Source organism: Oryx dammah, unplaced genomic scaffold (assembly GCF_014754425.2).
Source record: "Oryx dammah isolate SB20612 unplaced genomic scaffold, SCBI_Odam_1.1 HiC_scaffold_3, whole genome shotgun sequence".
In the NCBI taxonomy this organism is placed as follows: Eukaryota; Metazoa; Chordata; class Mammalia; order Artiodactyla; family Bovidae; genus Oryx; species Oryx dammah.
Window position 1 is genome coordinate 43,689,080 of NW_024070187.1, and position 16,719 is coordinate 43,705,798.

General features: G+C 43.9%; 1 pseudogene; it reads right to left on the reverse strand.

Annotated features, from left to right (window-relative positions):
* Positions 1-2,237: 2,237 nt before the first annotated feature.
* The window catches only part of LOC120861564, a 44,605-nt pseudogene continuing 30,123 nt past the window's right edge, over positions 2,238-16,719 (reverse strand).

Genomic DNA, 16,719 nt, shown 5'->3' on the forward strand with positions numbered 1-16,719 from the left:
CCTGTAGTCAGAGCCAGTGACCAGGAGGGTAGGGACGTGACAGTGGACGCTTGGTCTGTCCTGAGAAGGTGCAGCAGATGGTAATTCCCAAGCTGGCCCATCCCATGCCTTCCAAATGTGAGGCGGACTATCCTTCGGATTGAAGGGGCTGTCTGTTCTTTCTCCTCTTGAGTAACGATGGAGGGAATGTGATGATTGATGCAGCTTCCTAGGCCAGCTCCTGAGAAGTGAGAGGTGTTACTGTTTCCTCCAGGATGCGTCCCAGCTGACAGTCACATCAGCTGCCAATACTCGAGAAAGGAGGCTCATTGCAGACCTGGCCACCCCTGCAGCCAACGCAGACCCAAGCCCCACCTCACCCAGCCCAGCCTCCCCAGTCTGGAGAGGCAACAATGCTTGTTGTTGCTTTAAGACACTAAGTATGGGAGGACTGGTTTCATAGCAATAGGAACCAGAATAAAAGGTGTCTAGGCTTCCCACGTAGCTGCTGCTGCTGCTGCTAAGTCGCTTCAGTCGTGTCCGACTCTGTGTGACCCCATAGACAGCAGCCCACCAGGCTCCCCCGTCCCTGGGATTCTCCAGGCAAGAACACTAGAATGGGTTGCCATTTCCTTCTCCAATGCATGGAAGTGAAAAGTGAAAATGAAATTGCTCAGTCATGTTCAATTCTTAGCGACCCCACGGACTGCAGCCCACCAGGCTCCTCCATCCATGGGATTTTCCAGGCAAGAGTACTGGAGTGGGGTGCCATTGCCTTCTCTGTCCCACGTGGGCACTAGTGGTAAAAAATCCACCTGCCAATGCAGGAGACTCAAGAGACGTGGGTTTCATCCCTGGGTTGGGAAGGTGATGTGGGATGCGAGATCTTAGTTTCTCAACCAGGGAGCTTAGTTCCTGGACCACAGACCAGAGCCTCCTGCATTGGAAGATTGTAATCTTAACCACTGGACCACCAAGGAAGTCCCAGTTTACCTTATTTTTTTATTCCATGAGGGTAATGAATACTTCCACATATACCCTGGATGCTATAGCTGCATTTTTCCAAAAGGGAAAAACTTTTCCATTTTTAAAAGCACAGTTTTATTTTAAAGAGGGATCTGCTCAGTTCCATAACGCAGTAAAAAATTAGAATATGAAGATGCGCTCAGGTTACTAAACAGTTCTGAGTTAGTGAATATCCGTGCCATTTGTCAGGAAGGTAGATGTGTCATATTCAATACTGACAAGTAACACACACTAACAGGAGATGCAGTGCTGCCAGGAGAAGATTCTGCCAAATCGACTCAATGAGTTATAATCATTTATAATCAGTCCATTAATTAACTGGGCACAAAGGAGGTTGTAAAGAGTTCAGAAGTGTTTTCCCGTGTAGGTTAAATATACCCCTCCTGCCTCATTTGCTTATGTGGGTACTTCAATCAACAATCTTGAATTTTATTCAAAGAAAAAAAGTAAGTTTCAATCTTGTCTTCATTTTCATTTTTCAAAAACTAGATTTTAAAAGAGTCCAAATGAAGAAGCTTCTGGTATAAAATAGGAAAAAAAAAAAAAAAAAAAACCAACCTAAAACCAAAGAAGTAACAGGAAGAAATCAAAGAACCATGAATAGTCACTGAACATCACAAAGGGACATGGATTAAAGAGGAAAAAAGGACATGTTTTCTGTTTTCAGGCGCTTACATTTTAATCAGCGGCTGACAATGTAATTAAAAAAAGAAACTATATTGGCCAAATGTCAGGATTTGGCTAGGATTTTTATTTCTCCTTTTAGTAGTAGCAACAAAAGAATAGAGACATTTCCAAATTCTGGGCCCTCCAGCAAAATGCTTTAGAAAGCAGCTTTCTAATCATTCTAAAAATTACTCTTAAGAAGAAAAAACCAGAACAAACTAATTGCTCAAGAGATGCAGGCTGATCATAAAAAAAAGCATGTAAGACTACACAGAAGCAAAATAAGATAAAAATTACCTATAATCCTTCTATTCAAAGATAAAGTGTTACTTTGTTTACATTCTTTTAAAATTTTTATTGCATGTGTTCACTTATATATATTTTTCCCCCAAATAATATTTTATTTAAAAATTTTTGTTTGTTTTTTGTTCTCTTTCTTTTTGCTGTAGCACAGCATGCAGGATCTTTGTTCCCTAACTAAGGATCTGCATTGGAAGGGCAGTCTTAACTACTGGATCTCCAGGTAAGTGCCCCAGATAGTATTTTACACATTGTTTGAAACCTGTCTACCCTTCTCTCTCTCTCTCTTTTTTTTTTTTTTTTTTTGAGGTCTGATCTTGTTTATTTGTTACATTGCATTTTTGACTGGATTTAGACTTAGAAGTAGGAGCTCTTAGGGAGGACAGCCTTGTCTCTTGGCGATTTACTCCTGGCATTTTTCTTTTGCCTCTTTATTCTCTTGGCCAAAAGTTTAGCATGTTCTGAAGCCTCTTCCTTATTTTTCTTAGTATGCTGTTTCTTCAGCGCAATATGTCCAGAACACCTGCAGTAACAAGACAATGAATCTTGGACACTCTGGTCCTGGTTTCTTACCTTCTTTGTTTAGGGGCTTTCTTACAACATCTGAGTGGATGCCATCTTCTTTAGAGAGACTGAAAGGTTTGCGGATTCTGGAAGCTCTTTTGGACCCCAGGCAATGAGGCATAGTAGTATCAGTGAGTCCAGGAATATCCTTATCCCCTTTTTTTAGGATGACCAAATTGTCAACACTCAGATTGGCATCCACAATGCAACCCTGAACAGATTATGTCTTTCTTTCTCCTGTCCTCCTTGGTCTGTAATAGGAATGCCCCTTACTCAGCAACAGGTGGACTTGGCCATGGGTCAAGACACCTTGCTTCCTGGGGAAGCCCTGTTTGTTGCTATTGCCGCTAATTCAGACACACATAACCCTTCCATTCTTCACCCAGGGGATCAGCAGCAGCTTCTGTGGCCATATGCTTCTTATAGAAGATATGAAGTTTTTGTTCATTGTCCACCTCAGTGAGCTTCCAGCAGCCAGTGGCCGGGGAAGAGATTTTCAGCTTTATTCTGAGGCAGTGGACTGACTCCAAGGTGCCACGGAAGAGTCCCTTCCTCGTAATAATTAATCAGCAACATGTTTCTATGGTAATAAATGAAAAAATCACAATATCTATGAGCCTTCTTATACACAGGTATCCCATAATTTAGTTGACCAACCCCAACTATTGGATAATTTTTTTCCACCCAAAGCAATGTTATAATCAATGGTCTCATTGTTGCCTGTTTGTCTACATCTTTTATTTCCACAGGAAATGATACTGATGGATGAAAGAGCATAGCATGTGCATTTATGAGAAACATTCCTCAGTTTGAATGAAATTCAAAATACCTAAGTAGTATATCTGGTGAAGTCTGACAGAGGTCTGATTAGCTGTGTGATCTCAGACAAGTTAACTGCTGAGGGTCACGCGGTGGGGAGAACAGCTGCCCTGTGGCTGTGAGGACGGTTCAATGAAATAACAGGTGTAGGTGTTGTCAGCACAGTGACCGGCACATATCAGGTGTTTCATAAATGTCAAGTCATTGCCTGCCTTGTCCCCACCTAGGATGAAGCTCAGACTCACACACAGAGAGAGAGAGAGAGAGCAGGAAGAGAGGAGGGATGAAGAAGAAGATGAAAGGCGAGGAGGAGACGGAGGAAAGGAGGAAGGAGAGAGGGAAGAGCAGAGATGGGCGGGAAGGAGGGATTAAGAGAAGGGAGAAGGGGCCTAGCAAACGCAGAACGTGTGTCTGCATGCCTCTTTTTGGAAGAAAAGACTCATTGTAGCTTTCATGCTTTTTTCTTTGTTTATTTTTCACGGCTAGAGTTTCCCCCACCCAGCACAGAAGCTTTACAGTGCGTTACTTCAGCATTTCTATCTGCCCTTTGGGTATTATCAAAGGTTAAAACCCACACAACAGGGCAGAGTAAAGCTTGTTTACTTGCAAGATTCATGTCTGGTCTTGAAAGGTATTTTTTTCCCTTGCCCCACAAGCACTGATGAAAAGGAAGATGGGTGATACACCAAGGGTGTGGGTGGAGCATGCAAACTGGGTTCTGCATGGGCAGGTTGGGTTGGGGAGGGCTTCCTCCTGACCCACGTGCACACCTGGGTTCAGGTGCCAGGTGACAGCCAGACAAGCTCTTTGCCTGCCTCCATCTCCCCTGCCACCTTTTCTGGAGACTTTCCCAGGCAGGGATCTCCTAGGAGTCCTTTACACATCAGGATGCATTTCAGTCAACTGCTGCCTTTCCCAGGGGTATCTGCATCTCAGGATGCAGCGCTCTCTGTGGGATGCGAGGGTTGTCGGTGTTAAAATGTTTACTAATCATTCAGGCGGCCCTGCTTCCTCTCCTGCTTTCCCTCCAGCAGCCATTATTGAGCACATGGTATTCCAGAATGTGTCCTACACTGAAGCGCTATGGACAAGACAGACAAGCTCTCTGCCCTCTTTGAGCTTACTTTTGGGTGAAAAGATAGACAAAACCCAAGTACACAAATGCGTGCCCAGTGATGGAGTCGCTGAGGGAATTTACTCGGGGTAGGATGGTCAGGAAAGACCCCTCTCCCCAAGAGGCAGTGATATTTAGCCCCCTTTCAATCTTTGCGATTTCTTGGATGTCCAGAAATGAGCATGTCAATCACTACATCACAGAGGCAGTGGATGCTTTGGTCTGTTTTAATAATAATAACAACCTACATGTATTGAAAGCCTACTACGTGGTAGGCAGGCTAACAACATTTTGTTGTATCTAGTCTTCATGGCAAATCTTTGGCATAGGAATTACTGTTTTCCAGAAAGGCAGAGAGGTTTTCCCAAAGTCATACTAGAAATAACAGCAGAACAAAAATCTGAACCCAGCTCTACTTTGCTCTATAATCTATGTCTTTTCTATAACACCACATCCCCTCCCTTCCTGAGAAGAGGCCTCTGACAGCAGGTTGCCCTCAAACCCTTATTCCACAGATGATGAGTAGCTTAATATAGAATTTACCCACCTAGACCTGTTTCCATGCAAATGACAAAGGATTTTTTTCTTTTGCCCCATTTCAAAGATTCTGTGAACCTCAACTTTCTCCCTGATTCTCTATAATCCTTTCCTTTGGAAGAAATAATCCAGTTGAGCTAACCGATGCTCACTTGTGTTGTCAGAGATGCAACAACGGTGAGGGTGGTACCCCATCTCTGCCTGCTCCCTGCCTCTCTCCCTTATTTTCTTCTTTCCATGTCCCATGCTAATTTGAATTAAATTGACATAATTGTCTCAAGTTTTCACATCCCTCCTTGTCCTGGAGCACACCATCATTACAGATCCAAACAATAGCCGCATACTCTGGTCCCCCTGAGATGGCAACTATGGAAATTCTTATGCCACTGCCAGGACGCAGGAACATTGAGTGGGAAGCATGGTTTTTCAGGGAAGTGCCTAATATTTCACCATTAGAAGTCTCATCAGTTTTCTGTTATAATACAGGTGCCCTTTTAGGAGAAATGCCTGGAGTATTTCCAGTTAATAACAACATGGATGAATGAATATCAATAGCATTTATATTTATATGGCATTTCCCAAAGTACCTTATCTTATATTAAGCCCTATGGTTTCCTCCAAAACCATGAGTTGGGCCATAAGCCATTGTTTCCAATACAGTCAAAGGAGCATATAATGTCTGTCTGTATTGATAGGTAAATTGCAACTGGTACCAGGTCACCCAGCTGGTAATTGATCCAACTGAGACTCAAGTCCAAGGCTTTGGAAGTTGAGGCCAAGTGCTCCTTCCAAACAGTTTAACACTGCAGATCAATTTATCTGGGTCTTATTGTGGCATCTGACTGGAGAAAGGATTCAGAGGAAGGAGGATGTAGGGTAAAGGGAGGAATTTAGCAGGTGAGGACTGATTAACTGTGAAGGACTGACTCACTCATTCGCATGTAAATTTCACAGTCTTTTACTGAGCAGTATCACCTATTGTAAGATACTACAAGAAAGCCTAAATACAGGAGGAGAATCCTTATATTTGGCAGAGACCTACTAGCATTCTCTTCTCCCTGGCTCCACGGCTGGACTACATTTCCCAATCTGCCTTGTACTCCTTGCCTGTGGTCTAGCTAATGGAATGTGACTAGAAAACCTCTCGCTTCCTGCTCTTTCCCGTTAATGCAGATAAGCATGGAGAGCTTGAAAGCTCTGAATTATTTTATTCCTGCCAGTTTGGAACACCCTTAGACATATATTTCTATTACATTACACCACTGGAAGTTTGGAGTTGACCTTTTACAGAGATTAGTGTTATCAGCACTTCTTAACCAGGTTGTAGGAAAGAATTGAGACCTAATGCCCTAAGGCATCCATTGTAGGGAATGAATTAATCTCTCTTGTGCATCTAAAATGGTACAAGTTCTACATCTTCCTTAGGAGAATTGAGAGAATAGTTGCTCACACAATGTTCCATGGAGTTTAGTCCTCTTGTGGAACCTCTGTTGAGACAGGCTGCATACACTTGAGCAATCCTTGTCCTCAAGGGGTTTATTATAATCTAGTTGTAGAAACTGATCAGATGTACAAGGAAATATGAAGAGGGAAATTCACGTGGCTTCACTTCCTCCTTACAATAAGCCTGTGAAGAAGACTTTATCTTTGTTATTTACAGATAAAGAGGTTGTAAATTATGCAAATAAAGGCTCAGGTTTCTCAGCTAGGAGGTGTTGGAGCCAAGGTTAAACCTGTGTCTGAAACAGCTTTCCTAATCACACCTCCAAAACTCTCAGAGACTTTTCCTTATGCCAGGAAGGACTCTTGATTCAAGCTACTGCAAAAGAAGCAAGTTTAATCCCCTGTCTATGCAATCCTCTGGCCCACAGGAACCAGAGGGCATTTCCCTTCTGGAGAAGGGTACTTTTCTCACTCGCACCTTTGGTCTTGGTCATGCCTGAGATACTCTCTCTCCATAGATTTTCCCTGTCTTGGGCCTGTTACTGGGAAGAGATAATAACATCATTGAAAACTATTTATAGAAGTGAATGGGCTTCCCAGGTGGCGCAGTGGTAAAGAATCTGCCTGCCAATGCAGGAAATACAAGGGACAGAGGTTCAATCCCTGGGCCGGGAAGATCTCCTGGAGGAGGAAATGGCAAACCACTCCAGTATTCTTGCCTGGAAAATTCTGTGGACAGAGGGACCTGGCAGGGTACAGTTGGGCATGACTGAGCATGCAGCTCCCATACAGAAGTATAGAAGTGACCAGGTGTAAAAATAGCAATCATCCTAGATTCTGACTTTAGGAAAAGGGGACTAATTTATGAAAAGTTTGGGAGGTATGATTAGGAAAGCAAAGGGTTGTTAGTTTACAGAGAGAATTAGGTTAACTAACAACCATCTTCCAAAAGCTTAATTAAGTCTCTCAGCCCTCAAGTGAGACAAGGAAATAATTGATTTCTGCATTGCTGATGGGAAAGTGGTTGGGGGAAGTAATTCACCCATGGCCAACAAGGGAAACAGTATCTGTCCTGGGATTAAAATGTATGATTTTCTGGTTCTTGATCCTTTGTTTCACTTTTGAGTCTGGAATGTTCAAGGCCCAGAAGAATTTTTGTGTGTGTGAGAACCCCAGAGCAGGACCATCAAAAGATCCTTTGCAAGTGAGAGACCAAATAATTAAGGATTCACTCCTTAGTAATTTTCTGCCCTTCAAAGAAGTAACACAAACAGTGTGCTGCTTCTGAGCATCAAGGCCATGTGGGTTCATGTGGGTTCATGTGGGTTTATTTAATAAGTGCTGGCACTTCTCATTATAAGTTCTGTCCATCACCCAGTGACTTGTGATGCCAGAAAATATTTGGAGATCTTAAAAATTTAAAGCAACATCCAGAACAAGCTAGACTGAAAGAGATCAAAGTGGGGGGAAAAGAAGAAGTAACAAAGGAGGAGGAAAAAGCTTTCTAACTATTGAATTCACCCATCACTGAATGCTGTGCAAGGAGGTTTTCAAATGTTTTGCACAAGAACTGCATGTGATAGGCATTTAATTACTTTATATCAGTGTGAAAACTGAGACTGAGATGGAAACCATCTTGTCCAAGTTACGTGTAAAATAGATAGCTAATGGGAATTAGCTATATGGCTCAGGGAACTCAAACAAGGGCTCTGTGACAATCTAGAAGGGTGGGATGGGAGGGAGGTTCGGGAGGGAGGAGGGGACATGGGTATACCTATGGCTGATTCATGTTGATGTTTGACAGAAGACTATAGAATTCTGTTAAGCAATTATACTTCAATTAAAAAATAAATAATTTAAAAAAAAATAAATAAAGAACAGGACCAGTATTGGAATCCAAGTTGGCAAGTCAGCCTGTTACCTTAATGTGTTAAAAACAAAAAACAAACCCTCCATACCCTCAGAAAACAAAACAACTGAGTCCTGTCCATCTCTTGTGTGTCTTTCTTTACCATGCACATGGATTCCTGCACCTCTAACACTCTGGCCACCAAACGTGTGCGGGTATTTCCTGCACCAAGCAATTCTCTGACATCAGCTGGGTATCCTCTAATTTAATTCAGTTCCAACACTGCCTACCTGGAGAGAGGGTTAGATCCCACAGGTTCAGGGTTCAGCTCCTTGAGACCGATACCCACGTTAGATGCCAACCTCAAGTAGTAGGTCTCCACGTCACTCACAACTTCTATCCTGTTTGGCTACAAATCAGAGGTTTTCATGACTTCTTCCCCCTTGTGCTGTGCTGTGCTTAGTCACTCAATCATTTCCGACTCTTTTTGACCCTGTGGACTGCAGCCCACCAGGCGCCTCTGTTCATGGGCATTCTCTATTCAAGAATACTGAGGTGGGTTGCCATGCCCTCCTCTAGGGGATATTCCCAACCCAGGGACCGAACCCAGGCCTCCTGCATTGCAGGTGGATTCTTTACTGTCTGAGCCACCAGGGAAGCCTGGGAAGCCACCAGGGAAGCCCGTGAAGTCTCGTGACTTCTTCCTCCTTAGATCTGATTAATTTGCTAGAGTGGTTCACAGAGCTCAGGGAGACATTTATTTAGGCTTACCAGTTTATTCCAAAAGGATATGATAAAGGAAACAGATGAACAACCAGATGGAAGAGATGTATGAGGCAAGGTGTGCGGGGAGGTGGGTGGAGCTTCCATGACCTCTCAGGTGTACCACTCTCCTCGCACCTCCACCTGTTCAACAACCTGGATGCTCTCAGAACCCCACACGACTGAAATTTTATGGAAGACTCATCACATACATATGATCAATCATAAGCTCCATTTTCAGCCCTTCTCCTTTATCAAGAGAATGGAAGATGTGGCTGAAAATTCCAAGCTTCTAATGGTGGCTTGCTGTTGCTTGTGACCAGCCCTCATCCAGGAGTGGACCCAAAAGTCACCTCTTTTGAACAGAAGATGCCCTTATCACCCAGCAGATTACAAGGGTTTCAAGAGTACTGTTTCAGGATCTGCGGTCAGAGACAAATATTAGAACAAAGGATGTTTCTAGTGCTTTTATCACTTAGGAAATTACAAGAGTTTCAGGAGCTCTGTGCCAGCAGCCAGGGGCAGAGACCAACACATACTTTCTACTATCTCACACTTAACTGCACTGTACTGCCTTCCACCTGCAGATCTGACTAAAAGGCTAGGAGGACAGCTGTCGGAATTCCTGTGCTTACATGTCTGTTCTTCTCTGCTTGACTAAAAGCTCTTGAGGCCCAGCATCAAGATTTAGTATCTTGGTATCTCCAGAGCCTAAAGTAGTTGGAGAGATCAGTAAAAGTTTGCTGCATGAATGAATGGACATCTGCAATTAGTTATAGGCCAAGAGTCAAATATCTCAGGTATCTCATCCTCTCATCTAATCCCGAGTCTCTCAGGCTCTCAGAATATAGGCAACATTGCTCATCCTCCCCCTGCCCCTCCCCATTCTACTTCATGGGCCAAGGAAGTCCAAAGCTGTCTCTGGATGTCTAGAAATTTTATAAAAGTCACATCTGGATTATGAGACTCAGTTTCTTCTCTTGTAAATGGATGTTTTGATTTAGGGAAGGATGACAGACAAATGCCTTCAAGGGTTAGACAAGTACAGAAAGTAAGTGATGCAGATATTTGCTGTAAGACAATTAGGAGTAGTAACCACAATGGCCAATAAGGAAGGGTCCCCAAGACAGAGAAAGAAGCTATAATTCATCTTCAGTTGATTTTTGTTTTAAGGATTTTGTGTGTGTGTGTGTGTGGCATGTGGGATCTAGTTCCCTGACCAAGGATTGAACCTGGGCCCCCTGCACTGGGAGCTCAGAGTCTTAACCACTGTCCCACCAGGGAAGTCCCTCCAGCTGATTATTATATGGGAATGAGGGCTTTTTTCCAAAAGATGTGGAAAATCTGGATTTTTATGTGAAAGCTTCCAGTTCTTAAATGTTGGCACAAAATTTTTCAGAAACACAAAATGAGCCAAACTCAACACATCTGTGTGCTGAAATCAGCCCATGGACCTCCAGGGTGAAGCCTCTGGACCAGATGATGTCTGAAGTCCTTTCCAATCTGGAAGGATTTGGCCTGGTGGTAGATTGTTTCTTCAATTCGTGTGTGTTTGGCTCCCTGGTCTATTTCTGCTCCAGTTTAAGCAGAGTGGACGAGGGCTTAAGTGTAACTGTGTTTATAAACACCCTAAAGAATTCCATATGGTATGCCGAATGTGAAGTTGGCTTAATTTGAAAAGATTAAATGTGCTCAGGCAATTGCAGAGTTGTCTGTTTCATAAATCAATGCAGTTTGTTGGTGGCAGGCCAGCAAGGGATGAGCTTTGGGAAACGCAGCTGGTGTGACCAGTAAGCCCAGTGGTAGGGACATCAGAGGCGAGTTGTGGGACAGTAGCTCTCCTGAACATTCAAACATCTTCCTCTTTGCAACACACACACACACACACACACACACAAACACGCCCCCCTTCTCCCTTCCCCCACCCCCATTTCGTTTCCTGCTTCTTAATTTGAACCTTATCCAAATGAAAAAGATTTCCTTTACACTTTTAGGGACAATGCGGGAAGTGCTCAGCCATCCTGGACCAGCTTTCTCGACAGATAGAGGCCCTTGGAGTCACGCAGAAGCCCTCAGTTAGGAACCTGAGTGGGGGTGTAGGCCTGCCTCTGGCATTAACCAACCACGAGATCTTGGGCAATCATTTCCCCTCTCTGAGCCTCTCGTCTCCAGCTGTAGAATAACGGGAATGAACTTGGATATCTTAGATCTCCTGCACCATTAACAATACTCGTTATCTTTGATCCCCCAGGAGGCAGGAGAGGCGAAATCTCTCCTGTCTTCTCCTTTAGCATTGTTTCTGGTGCTTCAGATGGTGGGCAGCGGCCTCTTGGCCTCACCTTTAGGCGTGGGAATGACCTTGGCTCTGCTCTTCTGCAGAGTCGCCTTAAGCAGGTGGTTGGGAAGTCTGGTGTAACGTGTAGTGCAGGCTTAAGGTGGACCTGAGGCATCCATGGATCCCAGGTAAGCCTGGAGCAGAGGCCCCTCACCACTGACTTTTCCTCTCTCACTTCTGGCACAGTTTCAGGAGCAGAGAGTGTCAAGCTCATGTAATCAGGTGTCCTGATCAGTACTTCTTAACCCTTCAGAACACAAAAAAGGAAAAGAAGAGGGAAAAAGGTGTGTGAGTTAGACCTGTGGTCACGAATAACAGAAAAGTAAATCACAGCGGGTTAAATGATAAGAGGAGGATTTAACTAATATAAAAAGAATCCTAGTGTTATACCAGCAGCTCCAGGAATGGATAAATCATCAACTCATTGACGTCATTAAAGTCCCAAATCTCATTGATATTTCTATTTTGTGTCAAGGCAATTCTCCTCATTGCAATGCAATGGCTGCCACGGTACCAGGTATCATGTCTTTGCACATCAAAGTTCCTTTTTTGTGTATCTTTCATTTTCTAGTAAGGCAATCCCCCAATATTTCTTTTAAAGTCACAATGTCCAGAAATGAGTCTCATGCCTGTGCTTAAGACCAATCATTAACAGGGAAGTGAAATTACTGTCCTTTGTTTAGAATCCAACAGTCCTGATTCACCCTGAGCAGGGGTGAGGCCCTGCCTCCTCCAGAGTGCAGAGGCCCTATACCTGAACAAAATCAGGGTCAGAATTCAAAAAAGGAGAACAGGGGACATGATTGTTAGAAAGACTACCAATAGCATCTCTTTTCTTTACCTTCCTCGTCTCTACCTTGGGGCTGGGAGGGAGGAAAGAAGAAGAGGAGAAAAAAAGAGGAGGAAAGAGAAAAGCAGGGAGGAGGATAAGGAAGAGTAGCAGTTTTGGAATCAAACAGACTCTGGTTTCAATCCCAGCTTTGCCATTTCCTAGGTGTGTGTTCCTGGCATGACCCCAGGCATGTCTAAGCTTGGGTTTCCTGACTTGTAAAATGGAAGTAAGGTGGGATTTCCATGAAACTAAATGATAAGATAAATATAAGATGCCAAGCATAGTTTTTGTCACAAAATAATGTTCAATTAATATTAGGAAGAAGAAAAATAGAAGCAGGAAAGAAGCAAGACTTTATAGAGGGCTCTACAGTGTATAAGATGTTTTCACAAATATTAGCCCCTTCGATCTGATAGTCAAGTCACACATGGGATGTGTTTATTGTTTCCATCTAAGGATATTGACGCTACAGATCAGGGACCACATGTATTATCTTGCTTAAGGTAGTAGGAGCAGGGTGCAGGTCTTCAAAGTCCAAAGCCCCCCCCCAAAAAAAGGTGGTAAAAAATTAAAAAGTGTATTGAGAATAAAAGCATATTATATTTGGAAAACACATTGTGGGGAGGAAGAAATCCTTACAATGGAAAATCAGGTTGTTGACATCCACCTAAACTCCCAACCTCCATCTTCCTCTACTTAGATTCAATTGAGCACCTGCTGTGTACAAGGCAGATGGCTGGTCTCCAGAGGATTCAGAGGTGGGTGAAAAACATCCTCGGTACTCAAAGAACTCAGAGTCTTCGGAAAGCATAGAGTCATTTTTACTGATCTAAGCTTTTCAAAATGCAGAGTATTTGAATTAGTACTCTTTTTCTTCAAATTTTCATCTTCCAAATCTTGTAGCTATCTTGTAGCCCACAACCCCTCATGGCCAAGGCTGACACAGACTTTGTGGAGGAGACAGGTAACAATGGAGCTGGCTTCGATATTCTCTGTGGTTCTTCCAAATAGAATAGTCTGTGAGGCCAGGATCAGCTGTGTCACAAAGCGGTTCTGGGAGTTCTGGTGGTCTGGAAGAGGGTGGAATCTTCCTCACTGAGCCAGCCACCTCCTCTCCCCAGCCCGAGCCAGAGTCAAACCAGCCAACCCTTGCCCATCAGGGCTCCCACTTGGTGTGAGTGGGCTTGTGCTTCACCCAGGCCTGATCTTGACTGGTCACGCCTGGGCTTGGGAGCTCCAGGGTGAGTAGGGGGTGTGTCTCAGTGACTCAGCCATACTCTCCAGACCCTGTTGGCATCATCACCTGAAAAGAATTGCCAGTGCTTCCCCAAAGGAGGCCCTTAACCTCTGAGACCCAATCTTCTTCCCTGTTCCAAGCAGAACTGATTCCTTTGGACTTCTGGTTCAGAGATAACTTAAGTCAGGTGTGGTGTATGTGATGATGAGACACTCTGTGGATCCAGTGCAGAGCTTGGGTAGCCAGGCCATGGTGACATGGGTATGAGCTGGAGGAGTGAAAGGCAAGTGGCAGGAGCAGGCTGATACCATCAGAGGGGTTGTACAGGGCTATGGGGCTGGTTTTGAACAGCAGCAGCCTCTCTTTTCCAAGGCAGCCTCGCATTTTACTTAAAGAGCTCATACTTTGGAATCGCGTCTGATGACTGAGACTCTCCAAAACCCGGGCATCAGCAAATCCAGTGCCTGGTGAGGGTCCGCTTCCTGGTTCTGTCTCTTTTATAAGGGCGCTAACCCCATTCATAAGTACTCCCCCGTCTTGACCCAATCATCTCCCCAAACCATGGGAGCTCAAGTGAGACCACAGGATTCACCATAACAAAGTAGCCCAGACAGATAGCACTCTAGTCTCGTTACAGCTCTCCCCAAGAGAGGCATCTATATTGCCTGTTAGTCATTCTTCCTGTTAATACCTGGACTTTGGGCTCCATGCACTTCCTCCCTCCACACTATAAGTCCTCAGACAATGTAGGCAGCATTTCATGTATAAAAGGGAAGCGCTGTGTTTAAATCCTTTAGAACATAGGCAACATGAGGATGTGAATTTTTTATCCTGTTCTGCGTGTGGTCACACCAAACCACAGTGGAGGCTGAGGAATGTCACCTGGCCTGGGATTTGGGAACCTCCGTGGCAATCAGCCCTTCTGATCACCAAATAACCCTCACACCACTTTTTCCCACGAGAGACTATACTGACCAACTCTGTAAGGGGGACAGTTGAAAACCCAGTCTAGTTACTGTATCCAGCTCAGTATTCCAAGTCTCTGCGGGGATATGTAATGTCTCCACAAAATCCAGACGCAGAATTTCATGTTCATTGACCTGTGAACTAAAAGGACAAGTTATCTGTCACCACCCTCCATGTACCCCACGTGCTTTGATGGAACAAGGATGGGACAAGGAAACAAGCAGTCCCATTCAGAAAAGCGCAGAGTAGAAGTCGCTGGCCCATAGTCCACAGACTGTACAATCCAGCCAAGCAAGAGATTCTGCCAGGTAGCAGGGGGATTTTCTTGATCAGACCAGAATTAAACTCCTTGGGGAAAATTCCCTCATCCATTGTTCTCTAAGGTCTGTTATTCTATTGACATTGTGGGCCGTTTGTTGTGGGGTCAATCTTATGAGTGTAACATGTTTACCAAATTTCCTGGCCTCTATCCATTAGGTACCAGTGGGCAGAGGCATCTCTGCCCCAGGTGTGACAATCAAAAATGTCTCCAGGACTCTGCTGGTGACCAGGTGGTTGAGAGTCCACCTTCCAGTGCAGGAGACATGGGTTTGATCCCTGGTCGGGGAACTAAGATCCTACAGGCCATGGGACTACTGAGCCCGTGAGGCCAAAGCAAGACCCAACACAGCCAAACAAATAAAAATTTAAAAAGTGTTTCCAGACATTGCCAAATGTCCTATAGGAACTAATGGTTTTAGGTGTGAACAAAGTCCTGTATTACGGTTTTTTGAGCGAGTCTGTCCTCTCACAATCTTAGTAGGATTCTGATCTACATGTGCCCAATTAATTCCATGAACATAACAAAGGCTGAAGCTCTTTCCTAAACAAAAATGTTCATGAGTGATTTATTTCTTTGCATCCAAGTATTTTTTTTCTACTGCATAACATAGTCTTCATTGCTTTAGCTTCTAAAAGCATTTTTCTTGCCACTTGTCACTCAACACTAATTATTAATAGTTGGGCAGTGGGCAGCAAGAAAACCGATACTGGAGGTTGGAAAGACTCATGTTGACAAAAGGCCCTGTGATAGTTCAAAAGGCAAACAGCCAAAACAGAGCCACATGTTTCAGGTTTATATCATGGCAGCATGCCACTTCAAGGTAAACTTCAGTTTAACCGAAGTTAAACTGTAAACTTTGGTTCAACAAGTCCCTTACAAACAAACTTTTAAGTTGTGAAATTTCAAAGATTCGAATGTGTGCCTTCCATCAATGTCAGGCATGAAAGAAATTGCAGCTTCCCCTACCATCTCCTATCGTTGATGACCCTTCAGCTCTACCATCTCCCACCTTCTCTCCTATAAACCACCTACAGTACAGTGCTATAAGCCAATTGTGTTAGTTGGGTACCTAGGCTAACTTTGTTGGACTTATGAATTTGCTCTCAGAACAGAACTCGTTCATGTGTAGGGGAATTACTGTATTAGTTAAGGAATGTTAACAGTAGTACCCCACTTCAAAGTATCCATTTCCCTATTGTTAAGATATAAACACAGGTAATGGTCTTTTTTCCTGGCCCCCCTTCTCTCTTGTCTATCAGTGATTAGCTGGGATGGCAGGTACAAAGCTGGGTTGGCTTCTTCCTGATTAGGAAGAGAATCAGGACCTGGGATGTTGGGCTAAGTGGAGGGCAGAGAGGAAGGTATATGAGCAGGCAAGGGGAAACTCGAGGTGGTGGAGGTGAAACTAGATGGAGCCTGGAGCAGCTTCCAGGATGGAGTGCTGATTTCTGAGGTCCAGCGTGGGTGAGACTGCACAGGCCAGGCTCATTCAAAGAGTCTAGAATGAGATGACCATAAGAAAATCACCAAGAGTTCATTAATTCCATATTCAAGTAAGCCAGATGAACTCTGAACTGCTTCCAACATTCCATTTCAAATGTATATGTATGTTTTATGTTTAATAAAAGGACATTTAAAGATAAGTAATATTTCATTCTGATTAGGAAAACAGTAAATAAAAACTGAAATGAGATGAAATATTCAGAGGGGCGGTCCTAAGGTGGCGGAGGAATAGGAAGGGAAGACCACTTTCTCCCTCACAAATTCCTCAAAAGATCATTTCAACGCGGAGCAAACTCCACAAAACAACCTCTGAATGCAGGCAGAGGACATCAGGCAACCAGAAAAGCAGATCATTGTCTTCAAAAACAGGTAGGAAAAAATATAAAAGACGAGAAAAGAGACAAAGGAGGTGGGGAGGGAGCTCCGTCCCGGGAAGGGAAGCCCGTCCCGGGAAGGGAATTCTAA